The sequence below is a fragment of the Acomys minous genome (genome assembly GCF_964271855.1).
Source record: "Acomys minous genome assembly, chromosome: 10".
NCBI classification, from domain to species: domain Eukaryota; kingdom Metazoa; phylum Chordata; class Mammalia; order Rodentia; family Muridae; genus Acomys; species Acomys minous.
Genome location: NC_140491.1, coordinates 54,798,182 through 54,814,530, shown reverse-complemented (window position 1 = coordinate 54,814,530; position 16,349 = coordinate 54,798,182). Strand labels below are relative to the sequence as shown.

The 16,349-nt window shown below is 42.1% G+C and overlaps 1 protein-coding gene across 7 annotated transcripts in view; it reads left to right on the top strand.

The window, feature by feature from the left end:
- LOC311607657 (uncharacterized protein) overlaps positions 1-16,349 on the top strand; it is a 558,074-nt gene that overhangs the window by 378,861 nt on the left and 162,864 nt on the right. For 4 of the 7 annotated variants that reach the window (XR_014782684.1, XR_014782685.1, XR_014782686.1 and 1 more), the window contains one exon: positions 12,362-12,514. The exons of 2 other annotated variants lie outside the window; for them this stretch is intronic. The gene's annotated coding sequence lies outside the window, so the exon portion shown is untranslated. Of the gene's footprint in view, positions 1-12,361; positions 12,515-13,849; positions 14,467-16,349 lie in introns of those variants that run through there. One more of the 7 variants, XR_014782688.1, reaches the window with a different exon arrangement.

Genomic DNA, 16,349 nt, shown 5'->3' with positions numbered 1-16,349 from the left:
CACAGGAAAGGTGTACACAATCTAAGCTGTTTTCATCTTGTGCACACTCGGTATCAGGATCAGCATATGCTTATCCGAGCTTAAGAAACTGTCTTTTCAGGCATGTTATTTACCCCAAAAGTTAAGGCACAATGTGCATGAGCAGACTATATTTCTAGATTAGTCTATCAGGCAAGAACATGCCATGCCCTGCTGTAGTGAGTGCATTACAAATCAAATACTGGGCCTTTCCACATCTCTATAGGAAGGTTAGCTTCGAGTCTAACTAACAATTCCATTAGAATACTGCTTTTAGCAGAAATGTGTTAGTGCCCAAATTTACAGTTGGAACTCCATATTGTTGGACGTGAGAAAGGAAAACACCTATTGTTATAAACAATACACGTATCTGGGGATATTCCCCCACGCCTCACAATTTTTTCCAATGCAAAGAGAACTATTAGGAAATGTTGGGTCAAATTGTTGAAAATAAATAAAACCTAGTGGTTAAACTATCTTGTACTGTTGACATCCTGGTGATGGTGGAAGAGTAGGTGAGATGAAATGGCGGTGTCCCATATGTGTATCAATAAACAATGCCATTAATCACCAGAACGTGTAACGTGAAAATTCCAGTGTGTGTTGAAGTCATGGCAATGCAGCTCATGTCTGTGGGAGGAAAATGGTGCATTGATTGTTGAGCTCCACTGAGATGCCACACCTGTGCTGGGTGCTGCATCCTTCATTATCTCTGCCTTCTGTCTCCCCTTCGTCCTGTTTTTGTGTGATTTGGAGGGAGTCACAGCTAGGAGAAGCGGGAGATATGTGTGTCCTAGAATTCTATCTTTTGGCACAGGGCTACTGATTTTCCTATGTGTTGGAAGAGAAAGCAGCTTCATTAGCCTTTCTTTGCCTTGATGTCAATTTCAGAAACCTTCTTAGTAGGGAGATGGGAAATCAAACGCTGTCATTTGTAAAGCCAGCACTTCCTGATGGCCTTGGCTTCTGTAAAGGCTTGGTTTCAGTCCACACAGTATTCGCTACAAGTATGACTTGTGTCAGTTAGTTTCTTTGAGGCTCAGATTTACATAAGTTAGATAAAGTTAATAATTCCCACACCAAAGAGTAGTTTAAATGATTCACTGACCTCATATGGACAATGTGGATGCTGTATAAACACTGCCAGAAAACCATGAAATAATCACTCATTTACCAATGAATGTTGGGCTACCTAAAATAATTGTAGGCAACTCCCCACCCTTCCCACTTTTGGGCAACTGGCATAAAACAACCTGGTGATAGGAGATCAAGAAAAGACTTACAGGCAGTATTACACATCAACACAGGCCTTGGCAGATGCTAAACTTCAACCCTGTGAGCACAGGTACAATCCCTCTAACATCCTGATCCCACTAATCAGTGGGCAGCACCCATTCTTTCAATATGTAACTGATTGAAAATGAAAAGACCAGGAATGACCCTTGAATTCTTTGTGGCAAGCTATAGTTAGAGAAGACGGTAGCAGCGATTCATCCAACCTGTTCACTTTTCTTTCTTTTGGTTGGGGTTTTTTATTTTTTTTAATTAATTTATTCAGATTACATCTCAGTTGTTATCCCATTACTTGTATCCTCCTGGTCCTCCCTCCCTCTCGCTTTCACCCTATTCCCCTCCCCTAGGCCTAAGATTGAGGGAGACCTCCTCCCCCACTATATGTCATGCTATCAATCTTGTCTTGGTAGCCTGCTTATCCTTTCTCTGAGTGCCACCAGGTCTCCCCACCAAGGGGACATGGTCAAATATGGGGCACTAGAGTTCATGTCAGAGTCAGTCCCCACTCTCCACACAATTGTGGAGAATGTCCTGTTCATTGACTAGATCTGAGTAAGGGTTCAATGTTTACTGCTTGTATAGTCCTTGGTTGGTGCAGTAGTTTGAGCAGACCCCCTGGGCCCAGATCCACCAGTCATGATGTGCTTCTTGTAGGTTTCTAGGACCCTCTGGATCCTTCTATTTCCTCATCTCCTATATTTCTCTTACCTACAGTCCCAATAGGAAGTCCCCACATTTATCTCAATCTCTTGGTCAGTTAAGACTTTCATGGCACATGCCTTTTGGGCTAGTGCCCAATTATAAGTGAGTATATACCATGTGAGTCTTTCTGCTCCTGGGTTAACTCAGTATGATCATTTCGAATTCCATCCATTTGCCCACAAATTTCTGGGTTTCCTTGTTTTTAATAGCTGAGTAGTATGTGTGCAGTTCAGTATGGTAACCCCCTATCACATGTGACTTTCTCTGCGCTTGGAAGGTAGCTAAGATGAATTGGACCATGCCCACAAGTGTAACATATACCCCTGTTTGGGAAGTCTTAGAATGGAAAATAAGTATAAAATGTTACATTATTGCTTTTCTATTGATTGCTATAGAAATGATACCATTTGGGATTTATTAAGTGAAATGAGATATTAAACATCCTTTTATCAAAGTGCAGACAAAAGCATAGCAAGGACAGCCCCTGCTCCCCTTTCTAGGTGACCGCTGTGGAGACTGAGCTGCCTATCTGCTACATCTGAGAAGGGGGCCTAGGTCCTCTCCATGCATGGACTTTGGTCGGCGCATCAGTCTGTATAGACCCCCTGGGCCCAGATTTGTTGGCTCTGTTGGCTTTCTTGTGGAATTCCTGTCCCTGCCAGGTTATTCTATCCTTCCACTCTTCTAGAAGACTCCCTGTCCACTACCCAAAGTTTGTCTGTGAGACTCAGCTTCTGCTTTGTTCTGATGCCTGCTCTTTGATCACATTCCCCTGGCAGGGTGCCCTACCAGGCCACAGAGGAGGAGGATGCAGGCAGTCCTTAAGAGACTTGGTAGGCTGGGGTCAGTTGGTAGGGAAGAAGGGCTCCCCATCTCAGATGACTAGGGGAGGGGCATGGGGGGGGGGAAGAAGGAGGGAGGGTAGGACTGGGAAGAGATGAGAGAGGGGGCCTAGGTTGGGATGTAAAGTGAATAATTTAAAGAATAATAAATTTAAATTTTTAAAAAGTCATTTTACCTTTAAGGTTTTATTTTTCAATGTGGGCAAAAGAAAATTGCAATTCACCTATGTGTTCACATATGTGGCTCAAACTATGCTTTCGGTAAGCAGCATTATTGCAAACCAAGCACAGTAGGCTTGGGGATAGTTACAAAGTTCATTGCTCAAGGTAACTCAGCTCTGTCAAAATGCAGACATTATCCAACAGTCCCTGGCCTGGAGTGACCTCATCCCATGATTCTTTTGTTTGGGACTTTTGACTATGGAGGAGGAATTGGATCCCCAAAACTAAACCCTGGCGATAGGTCTCTTTAGAATGTGCTGCCAGTTTCTTTTCTGGCCAGCCACGTAGGGTTTCTCCTTACCACACTGCCCTGGATCCTGCACTGTAGCTATCTGTTCTGTGTTGGTTACAGGAATTGGTATTGTATCTAAAACAATTGCTGTTATTAACAGGTTAAGCTGCCGGGATGTTAAAATAAAGGCTGCCCGGCTTTAGTGCGTTTTGTTGTAATCATCTCCCAGATGCCTTGTCGGAAATCAATTCAAGTTCAAAACTGGCTGGAATTGGGAGGTCAAGGCTTTGGCAGACTAAATATTTTATCTTCTGCTCATGTCTGGAGCTTTTAAAGATGTGGACTGGGGGCTTTTTCTCATACCCCATCTGGACAAAGATGATTGGCTTTGCCATCTTGCCCAGGTTAGGACAAGGTTAAAATCAATTATAATCAATTATTAAGAGTCTTCTGTGGCCACACTGCTTAAAAGGGGATTTTAAAAGTTTCTCAGTTCTGAAACATGCATATCTTAGTTGCTGCCGGACATGTTGTTATTCCAGAATGCCAAATATGGATGTTATCAGCTTCAGAAGTAAATGCGCAGAATCTCTCCCTCCTCTTTCCTTGATGCTTAGGTTTCAGGACAATGGAAAAAAAAACCCTTCCCCCAAACCTAAGATAACCATCACAGCTGCACCGAGCTGAACAATCTTGTTACCTTCTCATATGTGTTAGGAGACTGGAGCTATTTATAATTTAGTCACATTGTCAAGTGATTTCCCAGGCATTTGTTGAGATGCTCTCTACTGTTCTTAGGCTCTTGCTCTCAGTGTGCTGCGTGTGTGTGCCTGTGCTCGGTCCCATAAGCTGAAAGAGTCGCTGAATTTGAATTCCACAGTAATGTTAGGGCAGGTTGGCTCCAGCCCTACACTTTATGATATGAAACAGAGACTTGAGAAGTTAAAGGACCTTTCCAAATTCTCACCCGTCTACCAGGAGAATTGAGTCAGCTGCTTCCTAAAACCACAAGGCCTCTAAATATCCCAATGAATTTTTGTCTTTTGTACAACTTTCTCATTCATAATGATCAGGAAAGAAAACCTAGTGACAGGCACTCAGCAACCAGAGTATAATTACAAAGTACTCTCACAAGGTCACTTAGCTTTATCCATCATTGAGGAGGCCAAGAATGGGAACGTCTAGGGTTTTCAGGCTTCATCCAGACCCAATGTGTTCAAATGTCAAATACTGCCAGTAAAATATCCCATTTTATGCTTTGTCTGTGGAGAAGGAGAACTCTAGGAAATTTGATTGGACTTTCTCTGTGGCATGTTCAGTGGCGGAGAGTGCGGAGTGACAAATTTGGTTGGACTTTCTCTGTGGCATGTGCAGTGACAGAGAGTGCGGAGTGACTGCTGCCTGATAAGAAGCCATCATTAACAAACAACACCGTGCATTGTTATGTTCCCCTTGTAAACCCTGAGAAACAACGTCAGTCTTCTTACTCTGAGGAAAGGGAGCCCATTGACTCTAAGGGCCATGCCATTGAATTGTAGACCATGTTCATCTTTCCTCAGCAATATGAAAGCCCTTCCTCCTGATTCTTTGCTGTGTGCCAGCTCATGTTGATTATGAGCCTTGAGTGTGGGATATGTAAAGATCTTTATCAAGTGAAATCACAGGATTGCAACAGCAAAGGTCTCGTGAACTCCGGTACAGCTTGTACATGTGGAATCATTTCGTTGCTACAATGACAGCAGCTAAAGCTCTCAAGCTTTACTTACCTTCTTGGGCTTTTTATCACAATAAGCTTAAAACTAACTCTTGGAGTACTTTAAGTGAGAAGATATCTATAAAACTCTAGCTGCCATCTTGATGTATAGCAAGCTCTCCATCCATCCTACCTGTCACAGTGATGACAGTCATAATTACAATAGTAGTAGTAACCAGTATGGTAGCATGTGTCTTCCTGTTTCTAACATTACATAATTTTCTTAAGGCTCTGTCTTAACACACATGAGATAAAAAATGGTTTCAAATGCTTCAAATTCTTTTCAAGTCAAAAAGTTCCACAGGGACTTTTCACTGGCTTATTTCCTGGCCACAAAATGGAGATGACTTTTCTATGTTGAAAGGCCACATACATTACTTAGGTAGCTCTTGGTTCAGCTGAAAGAAAAGTTATTTAGTGCATATTTGCAGAGGACCTGATTCTGATATTCCAAGCCAATTGATAAGAATAACTTCTCCTTTTTTTCTATATTCAATTTGTCTGTTTAAAGCTATGTGACAATAAGCTTTCAAGGACCTTTGATTTTTGGAATGCAACATCATGATGTACTTAATGGATCTCTCAGTATGGAGCAAGGTAGACTGAGTTTGACTACTTACTGGCCTAAGTTCATGCAAATCACTTTTAACAGAACCTCTGATTCTTTATCTGTAAGACATATAGACTAATACACATTTCTTAATATTATTTGGGGTATTAAAAATAACATGGTACAAGTAAAAATTTACACCATGCCTGTTACAGGTCAATGCTTTCTAAAAGGCAACTACTACTTCAATTTTTTTTTATTCACCTGCTCCTAAACCATGGTATTTATTTAAGATAGTTAATAAGTATTTAAATTATATTCGTTTTGTCAGTCCACAAGCATTTGGTTGATTTGTTACTTTACGTGCCCAAAACTATGCTACGTAGGAGTGGTGTACTGAGCAGACAGACGTCCTTAAAGAATAGATTGGTAAAGCAATTGGAGGGGGAAGTTACAGAGCACGGGAAAACAGGTAAACTCCATTAAATTCTGTGACAGCCTCATGGTTTATCGATTCCTCTTGGGCTTGGTGGCTTTAGCTGCTGTCATTGTAGCAACAAGATGATTTGTCATGTACAAGGTGTATGGGAGTTCACAAGACCTTTGCTGGTGGTTACATAACCATCCCATTCAGCCACTTCAAGCACCTCGGGCTGACTGAAGAACCTACTGTGTAACTTTCCAGCTAAGAAAAGAACCTGGAAATGTTGACCTGCTTGAGTGTTGACACGGTGACAGGAAAAGACACTCCAGAAAACCAATCTCCATCCTCATGGGGACCCTGCTATGGCCTGTCCTTTATTTCTTTTTTGCCTGGGCATAGTTTTTTTTTTTAAGTGGTTTTGCATCTAATAGAAGGAACACTGAGCGTTTGCAGTATGCTCATTGTCTGTTGCCAAATCCTAGCCTGTGATCAGCGCCGGGCCTGCCATCCTTGCACGCAGCAGCATGTACCCTATTCAGTTTGGATCCACTGGCTTAGTACCAGGCCTGGAGAGACAAAGGAGGAAAGAAGAGTGGATAACTTGCTTACATTTCCTGGAGCAGAAAGTGATTTGGAAGAGTGAGTGCCACAGCAATGCGCTATTTCCTTTACCTCTGTGGAAGGAACACCCTATGCTTTAAATAACAATTCATGTAGCACGCGCCATGTTCAAAGAGTAAACACAGAGACGAACACTTCTATATTCTTTGTACAGTGAAAACAGAAATCTGGAAACAGCATCTGCTTCTCCTTTAAATGTATCTTTTTTTCTAATTATTTAGATGTCTAGAGGCATCAAGCCAGGTTTTAATCATCAACAAAGGTCTTGAGCTATCTAAACAAAACCTCTTTTCTAAAGCCCCTGTTCCTAACAGTTGCAATGGTTTAAAGACCTCAACATGACTTTTAATGCAAACTTGTTGTAAAGCCTAGGTCATGAAAAAAGAAAGCTATTTTTGGCTTTTAAAAACAAGTTTAAAAGTATAGGAAAATATTGCTGGAAATATATTTCAGGAGACCTAGAAGCACTAAGTAACTAACTTTGGTTCTGTCCCTTTCCTTTCTGGAAATTAAAGCCTGGAACTGGGACTTCTGCCTCTGTTTTTAAGAGAGTAGCATGAAGATGCTGGTCCTTCAGATGACTTGATGGTATAGATTTCTTATTAGGAGCATTGCGAGAAGCAATGTTTCAACTATCAAGCCTTATAATGCAGCTCCCTCAAATTTTGCAACTCACAAAACAATAGATTGTAGTAAAGAAGACCAGTTCCTCAAACTAGAAAGCCATACAAAAATATAAACAAAAAAGGTACACATTAATGCAACAGAGAAGATAATTAGACATTTTTTACCACCAAAGTCTGGGAGTGCTGGCAAATCTTCTCTGGAGATCTTACGGCATCAGCCTATGCTGTAGATCCCTGCCTTCCCTACTCTCTGCTCAGAATGCCCCTCTGGGAACAGGAAGACAGAGGAGGAGGAAGCACAGTGCCGAGCACTTGACTACAAGGAAAGAGAACAGGAGTGAAAACCAGAGAGCATCGATCGTGCTGGTTTCGGTAGACCATGTTGAAAATGAAGCCTCCTCTACTTCCGCTGACCTGTCTGGGCATCTGATATCCTGTTTTTTGGCTTAATCCCTACATACCACTCTTAGACGCTACACTGCCTAAAAATCAGATAAATTCATCTCTTGTCTCCAGTTCTGGCTGACTAAGTCAGAAAACATAATACTTGGAAAAAATGAATTTTGTGTTATTTGAAATTCAAGTGTATTTTACAGATATAAATTTAATACTTTTAAGTATTCATTAATTAATACTTTTAAGAAAAATTAATACTTTTAAGAACATAAAACAATGTTCCTCCATTGCTTCTGGTCTCTCCCCAAACCAGTTTCCTCCCTAGCTCTGTTCTTACTTTACCAACCTTCTAACTTATTCCACACACGGCCCTCCCTGATATATGATAACCAAATTAAGAGCAAGAGTTTATGCTCTAATTTTAAATAATTCATAACCTGTCTAATTTTAGAAAAAATATTTGAGTCAGGAAGAATAAATGGCAGTGGGCAGAGTAAATTCTGTATTTGGTGCATATTCTTTTAGGCTGCACACATTTTCATAGCTCTGAACAAGATCATACTGGGATGAAGTTTTGTCCGGGGCAGAGTTCACAGCATCGCAGGAAGTAGAGAATGAAGTCATCATTATTCACAGTATCATCAATGACACAACTGTATTACTGCGAGTGGGGGTCGTGCGTCTACTAATTATGTTGCTGTGTCCGTCTTTAAAAGTTGGGGTATTTTTGTTTGCTTGTTTGTCTGTTTGTTTTAGTTTTTGTTTTCCTGCTCTGGGTGGATAAGAGTTGCGAATTTGAGAGAAATGGATTCTAGACTAGTGTGTGAGTTTGTGCAAATCACTGGTCATTCTGCATTCTGGATTATGTGTAGAAAGGCCTAAGAATCAATTATGGGTTCCTATGAGAGCCAATGAGGTGATGTACATGGCAGAGCTTAGGAAATAGAAGTCACTGTGGATTGTGCAGTTGGTGTAGGTGAATGCTTGCTTTATTTATGCCAGTCTCAGACTGGTCCTGGCTCTCTGGGATGCTCCAGGAAGAGTCTGGTCCTGGCTCTCTGGGATGCTCCAGGAAGAGACTGGTCCTGGCTCTCTGGGATGCTCCAGGAAGAGGACTGGTCCCGGCTCTCGGGGATGCTCCAGGAAGAGACTGGTCCTAGCTCTCGGGGATGCTCCAGGAGAAGTGCTCCATTGTGCTTGCGCTTTATTTATTGAACACATTTGAATGAGTGATCATTCTAAGAGCAGAGAGTCATTGAATTTGATTTCACAATGGGGTGATGGGTGAGGCTGGAAACTACATCCTCAAATACACTATCGAGAATACAGGAAACAAAACCACTTTTCATATGTGACTCATCTTTAAAATATCATAGCAGTTTTGAAATACTTCATTCATTCATTTTCATAGCAAACTCCTAATTGAGAATTGTCATAAGCCACTTTGCAGAGAGAGGCAATCATGACCTGGGAAATTAAGTGGAGTTAATTTACAAATAGACTTCTGTCTGGCAGTAGGTTTAGCGTGTTCCGGATTTGCCAGTGGGTTATGTTGGCAAAGCACGCTCCCTTTTCTCTACCCTATCATACACACACACACACACACACACACACACACACACACACACACACACATCCAAATATATATGTGTGTGTATATATATGTGTATATACATATATATATACCCAAATATATTTTTTCTGCACCAAATATATATATTTGGGTTTCCGATACACATTAAAAATGAAATCCAGCTTCCCATATGTTTTCTCCTGGGTCCACATCACAAAATATTTTTAACCTTTGTCCTCTCAAAAGCACACACTATCAGCTTCATGCTTCACTTCTCATCTCATGTCTGCCGTCTGCCCACCTTCCCTTCCTCATGGAAAGGATGGAGTGAGAGGGCACCTGAGTCCCCTCCAGCCTTCTCCAAGACTCTAACCTTCATCCACATCGACACTCAGCTTCTACTTTTCATTTTATGATGATCATAACCTTTACAATTTGGTACATTAAAGCATCACATATTTTCCTTTTGAAAAATGTCTCAGTCATTTAACCCAAACTCGAGGCTAACACACACACACACACACACACACACACACACACACACACACACACACACACACACACACACACCGCTACCTGAGGAAGATTGTTCAAAGCCGAGTAACACCCTTCATTCTGCCCTTTGCTAGCTAAAGAAGCTGAAAGTGTTAATAAGTGTTTCACGGGGCTCTTGGAGGTGGCAAGTCAGGAGTCTCATACTACGGTTCTCAGAGAACAGTGTCCTGGAACCCTTCATCACTGACATTTGTCAGCATCCGTGACAGGGATTTTACCATCTGACATCCTTCCGTAACTCCCAGCCTGTGAACTGGGTAGTGAATCTCATCTCATACGAGGAGGATGGAAAAGGCTGAGCCAAACCCTGTTAGCAAAACAGTCCCCTGAAGGGCTATAATATTGCTCAGTGGTAATATCATCCCTGTGCATTTTATCTTGTACATGAAATCTGGGCTAATTATCATTTTTCTCCTACAGTACATTTTAGACCATTGTGTTTCTGTGCCCCTGCCCAGTTCATTAAGCAGGGTTTTACAGCTCCTCCAGTAACAGGATTGCTATTGACACTTTCATTAGACCCATAATTCAAATGCTTGTCTGCCTTCCAAATGGAAGCCTCTGAGTCCAGAACCACAATCTGGCCACCGACCGTATGTTGGCTTTTAGAACTGTCGTAAACTCATCATCACATTCAAGTTCTTGAAGGGTCAAAATCTGCTTCCTCAGTGAACTGTCTTCATCCAACAAATAGTCAGTGTGCTCTCCAGGAATAGCCAGCCAAATTTGCTCCAGTGCTCTCTGAAAACTCTTCTAGACAGTGTCATTATAGTGTGACGGTAGCACAAATAACCATTGTCTGATTTAAATATAAATGGCCTGCTTCATTCGTTCATTTAATCATTTCAGTACTCAAGACCAATATACCAAATATTATGATGTTTTAGCAATTTAAAGTTGAATAAGATGGTCTCTGCCTTGTAATATCCTATAGTGCAATAGGTGTATATAGAAATAATGATGTAATCAGTGGAATGTGAAATATTCACTACTAGAGTTCCAGAAATGGAACAGATATGATATGGAGGTCTGTGCTTTAACTAATAGCTGCTCTCAACTTCTATTTTCTTACACTGGCTTGAATAGAAATTGCTTCAACTCCCTATGTAGAACTATACAGATATGTATATGAAATATACCCAACATAAAAGGTAGTCTCAGAATAAGAGAGTGGCCTCCCTGTAGAGTGGCCCCAGTGGCCAACAGAAGGAAGTGATGTTGCATCAAAGAATGGTGAGAGTGATCATCAGAAGCAGTCTTTGTGCGGCAGCATTTGCTTTTTCTCTCTGACAAGGTTTAAGAAGGTCAGTGCTAATATCTCATTTAATTGGGAGTAAAACCCCTCTCTTTAGGCATGCCTGGTACACATGGACATGCTTGCTTTTCATGTCTGTAGAACGAAATATGCGGGCCTCAGCAAAGAGGCAGCAAATAATAAGAGACCGTGCTGCATCAGTGTGCACCCGAGGCTGTCACTCTTTAGAGAAGGCATTTCATGACTACATACATGGTGAACCACACATTTCATGTAGTTAGCTGTGTTTGTTGTAAGAGGCTGTGGATAATGTGCATTGCTTTTGCTCTCTAAGACACTTGTGTTATGTAGGAAACTATTTGGTTTGGGGTATCTTGTCTTCCTGGTGTCTGTGCTTTAAGAAAAGATAGATAAGAAATAGAAAAGAAGAAAATAATGTTCTCGTGTTATTGATTCAAATCCTTTATGGTCTTGGCCACATGTTACACTGCCCATCTCATTTGCTCTCTTCCCATGTAGCCAGTAGCTAGATTCCTGTATTAGCAAGTCCCTCTGCTGCACCATTCCACCTCAGGCACTGCACGTAAGAAGGGCTGGAGGTCGCATTGCAGTCCACAGTCCACAGGGGCCTAAGCCTTCATTGTACGGTACCACTGCCGTGCCGTTGGAAAGAGACTTCCGCGTCCTTCCCAGTACATCTCATTCTGTCGCTTATGCCTTCATAAACATGTTCAATTGTGTGATGGAGGTCAACGACAGTGTAGGGTTTAGAAATTGTTGCTTGGAAATCACACTCACTAATACCTGAATCTGTCCATCAGATGTGGCGTTGCTTAGCCCGAGCCGGTGCCGGAGAGTGATTTGCAATCTCTTTCCTTTTCATTTCAAGTAGCATCACTCACTTTAAGCCAGATATTCAGGCCTCTTCAGAAGCCTCCAGGGTGAAGGACAAGAAAAAGGCTTGTGGACTCTTCCAGAACCATGGACTGCTGATGCTTCTGCATCCAACAACTCAGTACCTCTGTCTTTGGTATTTCATTTGAAAAAAATCACACATTCTTCTTTCCATGCAACCAGTAATGGGGATTTTGTCACATATTTTCCAATCCAGATGGCTCTTTTGTGCATCTATACATTTAATTGCGCTCTGTCCAGGAGGAAAGCCAGACAAGAGTGTCTGGGGAAGGGGGAGAGGATGTGATGTGAGAGCCTTCCCACTCAATTATCTTCTCTCATCTTCTGTAACCCCTGGTTGGATAACGACATTCTACTCTGTTTTCCCCCTTTTTCACTCACAAGGACCTACCAGTTTGGGCTTCTTCCAGGAGCAGAGAACCAATTATAAATAGGAAACAGATTTCACTACTGGACCCAAACTTTACATCCCCCAAATGCCAAGCACCTTAAACAAGAGTATCTGCGATGCAAACAGCAGGATCAAGGACAGAAGAGGTAAGTCTGAATGAGGGCATACTTTTCCACGGTGCAGGCATGGAGGCTGTATTTTCAGCAGGAAGGTAGCACTCTGTCTCAGGTACAGGTTACAAGATGGAAGGTTTCTTAAATTAGGGGGAAAACCCCAAATGATCTATCATCTATTATCTGTTGGTCTGTCCATATAGCTATTAACTACAGAGTTGTTATTCTGGGTTCTGTTTTAAAATATTATTTTGGGAAGGGGAGATTTGCACAGTAAATGAAGCATCTACCACAAAGACAACATGAGAGAGAGAGAGAGAGAGAGAGAGAGAGAGAGAGAGAAGAAGAAGAAGAAGAAGAAGAAGAAGAAGAACAACAACAACAACAACAACAACAACAACAACAACAACGAGGAGGAGGAGGAGGAGGAGGAGGAGGAGGAGGGGCAGGAAGGGGGTATTTCTCAAGCTGCCTTTTCAAAACAAGTGCCAGAATATCATAGGACCAAGTGGCAGGGGAAGCAGTAAAGATTTAATGCCTTTTATCTTGATATTTAAGCTGGTAGGCAGGCAGGCAGGGAGAGAGGGATGTAGGGAGGGATGGAGGAGGGAAAGAGGGATGGAGGGAGGGATGGAGGAAGGACAGAGGGAGAAAGGGGAGAAAAAGAAGGCAGGTGATGTAGACTTTTTGAAAGAGACTTAGAGTTAGGAAGAGGGGCTTGATAAATAGCAACCATCTCACCTTTACCAATGTGAGAAGATCTCTCTCTCTCTCACTCACACACACACACACACACACACACAGAGAGAGAGAGAGAGAGAGAGAGAGAGAGAGAGAGAGAGAGAGAGAGAGAGAGAGAGAGAGAGAAGAGACAAAGAGATAGACATAGAGAGAAACAAACGTTTATCCTCTCTTTTGACCTATTGAATAGGCTGTGTCTATTTCATCCTGCCGGGGAGGGTCTATGAGTTGCCAGATTCGTTCCTCTGGCTTTTGTAAAACAAAGTCTGAAGACTGGGGAATGGAGAGAAAGAACAAAAGCTAAGATGACCTACTCTCAGGAGGAAAGCAGTGATCTCAGAATATACCAACAAAAGATTTTCAGTCTCCCTGAGAGAGAGAGGGCAGAAACAGTGGAGTGAAGGGGAGTTGGTGCCCTAGTGGAGAGACTCTAGTGAGAGGGGAAATGGATAAGGATTTCAGGAGCCATGGGGGTGATTTTGAGAGAGATGGTAGACACCGGGCGGAGAGTATGAAAGCTCACAGTGTGAGCTATTCAGAGGGGCGTTATTAGGGAACAGGGGGAGGTGGGAGGTGTTAATGCTAATTGGCATGAACTGTATTCTTGGCTTTCCTTTATTTCTTCAGTGAATGAGTGACAGACAGGCTTCCCTAGTCATAAATGAGATGCCGCTCCAGGTCGGAAGCACGGGTGCACCCAATACGGAGGCTCCACCCACAAAGCGAACATCCCGCTAAGTACACCGGCAACCAGACAAGATACTTTAAAACAGGCTTGACAATACCTTCTTAGGTGCAAGCTGTCTGTTTTGCTTCGTTGTTTGTTTGTTTTTGTTTCACTCTCCTCTTCACATGGCTTCGGTTGTAAAGTCGATATCTATGAAGTAGATGACCTGAGCATTAACACTGGAGGGACCACTAGCCACTTTAGGAGCTCAACGCGTGTGAGGAAATAATTCACCCCTTCTCCAGACACAGAACAATGAGGTCGTAGGTGCCACATGAATTACTTAACATTTAAGCATTGGTTGCGTGTCTGTAACATGAAGACTTTAGCAGAGTCTCCCTTGAAGGGGTTTTAACTAGATAAGTGTTAGAAAACGCCCTAATGGTGAACAGCTACTGCTGTTACTGCTATTACTGCTGTTACAGTTACTGCTATTGCTCTTGGCGGCTGTGGCCCTGTTACTTCCAGCACCCTTTGTCTTTATCTTTGAAATGAAAATATAAAATGTTCCTCCGTGCTTCTTTCTATGGCTACAAATTAATTTCTGAAACTCCCAGGTTTAAGAAACCCTTCCACAGCAAACAGGCACTGGCCCATGAAGAGACTAGCTATCAATTCATGTACCTTACAGAGTCTCTGGTTATTTTAAGAAGCCACTCAGGGGAAGGCTTAGAACTCTCTTAGCCTGGGCTTCGCCTCAGCTTGGACACTAAATAAGGAATGAGGTTGGAGCTCTTCTCTTTCTGTCCATCAGCTAAAGCCACGTGAGCCACTTAGGGCTCAGCTGCAGCTGTGGAGTCTCTGGTCAGTAGTTGTGCCCCTTGGTGAAAATCGAGCCTCAAGAGCATGCATAGTCTCCTTGATCTCCCCATGCCCCTCATCTTCACGCTGCTTGTAAAGATGCAGAAGCCCAGGATCTGCCACTGGAAGCAGGCTGACCCCCATTGAGAGCTGCAGAACCCGGCTCATACCCTGATTTGGCCTGTAGCATCCTGGCCACAGGATTCCAACACTGATGGACTTGTTGACTGGGTCCATGACATATCATAGTCTTTAAATACATGAAATTAAAAAAGAAAGAAATCAACATTGTTCTGAAAGGAAGGTAGTTAGCATTCAGAAAGAGGGATTCTTTAATTAACTTAATAAAATTACTAATGGAAGCATTTTAACTGCTAAATTTAATTTACTTGTCAAGATATCAGGCTACAAAGAGGAGGGAAGAGTCGGGAGTCTGCTTCCCATTATGATGTACTCTACTATAGAATAAATTTGCTTAAAATGAAATATATCACCAAAAGCCATCAATGACATCCTAATTTGGAACAGCCAGTTGAAAAGTAATTAGACTATGAAGCAATCAGTTCTAGTAAATCAGTGTTTCCCCTTACATAAACATGCATTTTTTTTTTCTATTTATACCCAGGAAAGACTAGACTTGCAGGTAGAAGGCAGGCAGAGAGACCAGCTCTTTTGACTGTTAGTGTTTCTACTTACATTACCACGCTGTCAAAACAAAATGTTTTATGATGGGATTAAAAAAATGTAAAAGCATCTGATTTGATTTAGTGTTTATATTTATATGTTGAACTGAGGAGACTTTGCTTATGATTGGATTTTTAAAGATTTACATTTGTCTCCCTCTTCCTCCCAAAATGCTTTCCAGATCCACCAGCAACACCTTACTTCAACAAGTCAAATTCAGTTTCTCCTACTCTTCTAAACAAAAGTGGTGAATGTGGCTGCTAATGAGACATGGTAGAGAGGAGGTGGGCGTGGCTAAAGCGATCCTTTTGTTTAATGCCTGATGATTGGCCATGAGCTGCTTCTCATACTGTGACTAACCTAGATGTGTAATAGTCTGTTTATTAGTATGAAAAGCATTCCAGTGAGAGAGGTGGGCCAAACAGAATATAATGGATATGTAGTTTGGTTATGAAAAGTTAGCAAAGAGGACCCGAACCATCCAGGTACCAAAGGAAAGGGGAACATTCTTGAGTGTGTCTTCACCGATCACCCTGAACCTCAGGAAGGCATCTTCTCATCCTCATTACAGACACAGATAGGGAGGCTCAGGAGGTTTAAGTGCTTGGTGAGAACAGCCAGCGTAGTTAATGGGAGAGCTAGGCTAGAAAGAGCACTCCTGGGCTTCTGGTACTTTCTGCACAACATCTGGTTGTGATGATGGAATCCCATCTGTTATCTGTTGAGGAGAAGAGGTGTGAGAAAAATAACTAGAGGATAGATCAATCATCCAGAAAAAAAATATTTATAAAGGACTTCATTCAGATATTATGGGAGGCAACGTTGTCGCAAACCCTGCAAGCTTAGAGGCGATGATAAATTACACCGTGGAGGACATTAGTTCACAAAGCAGCAACTACCTGGCAACAACTGTTT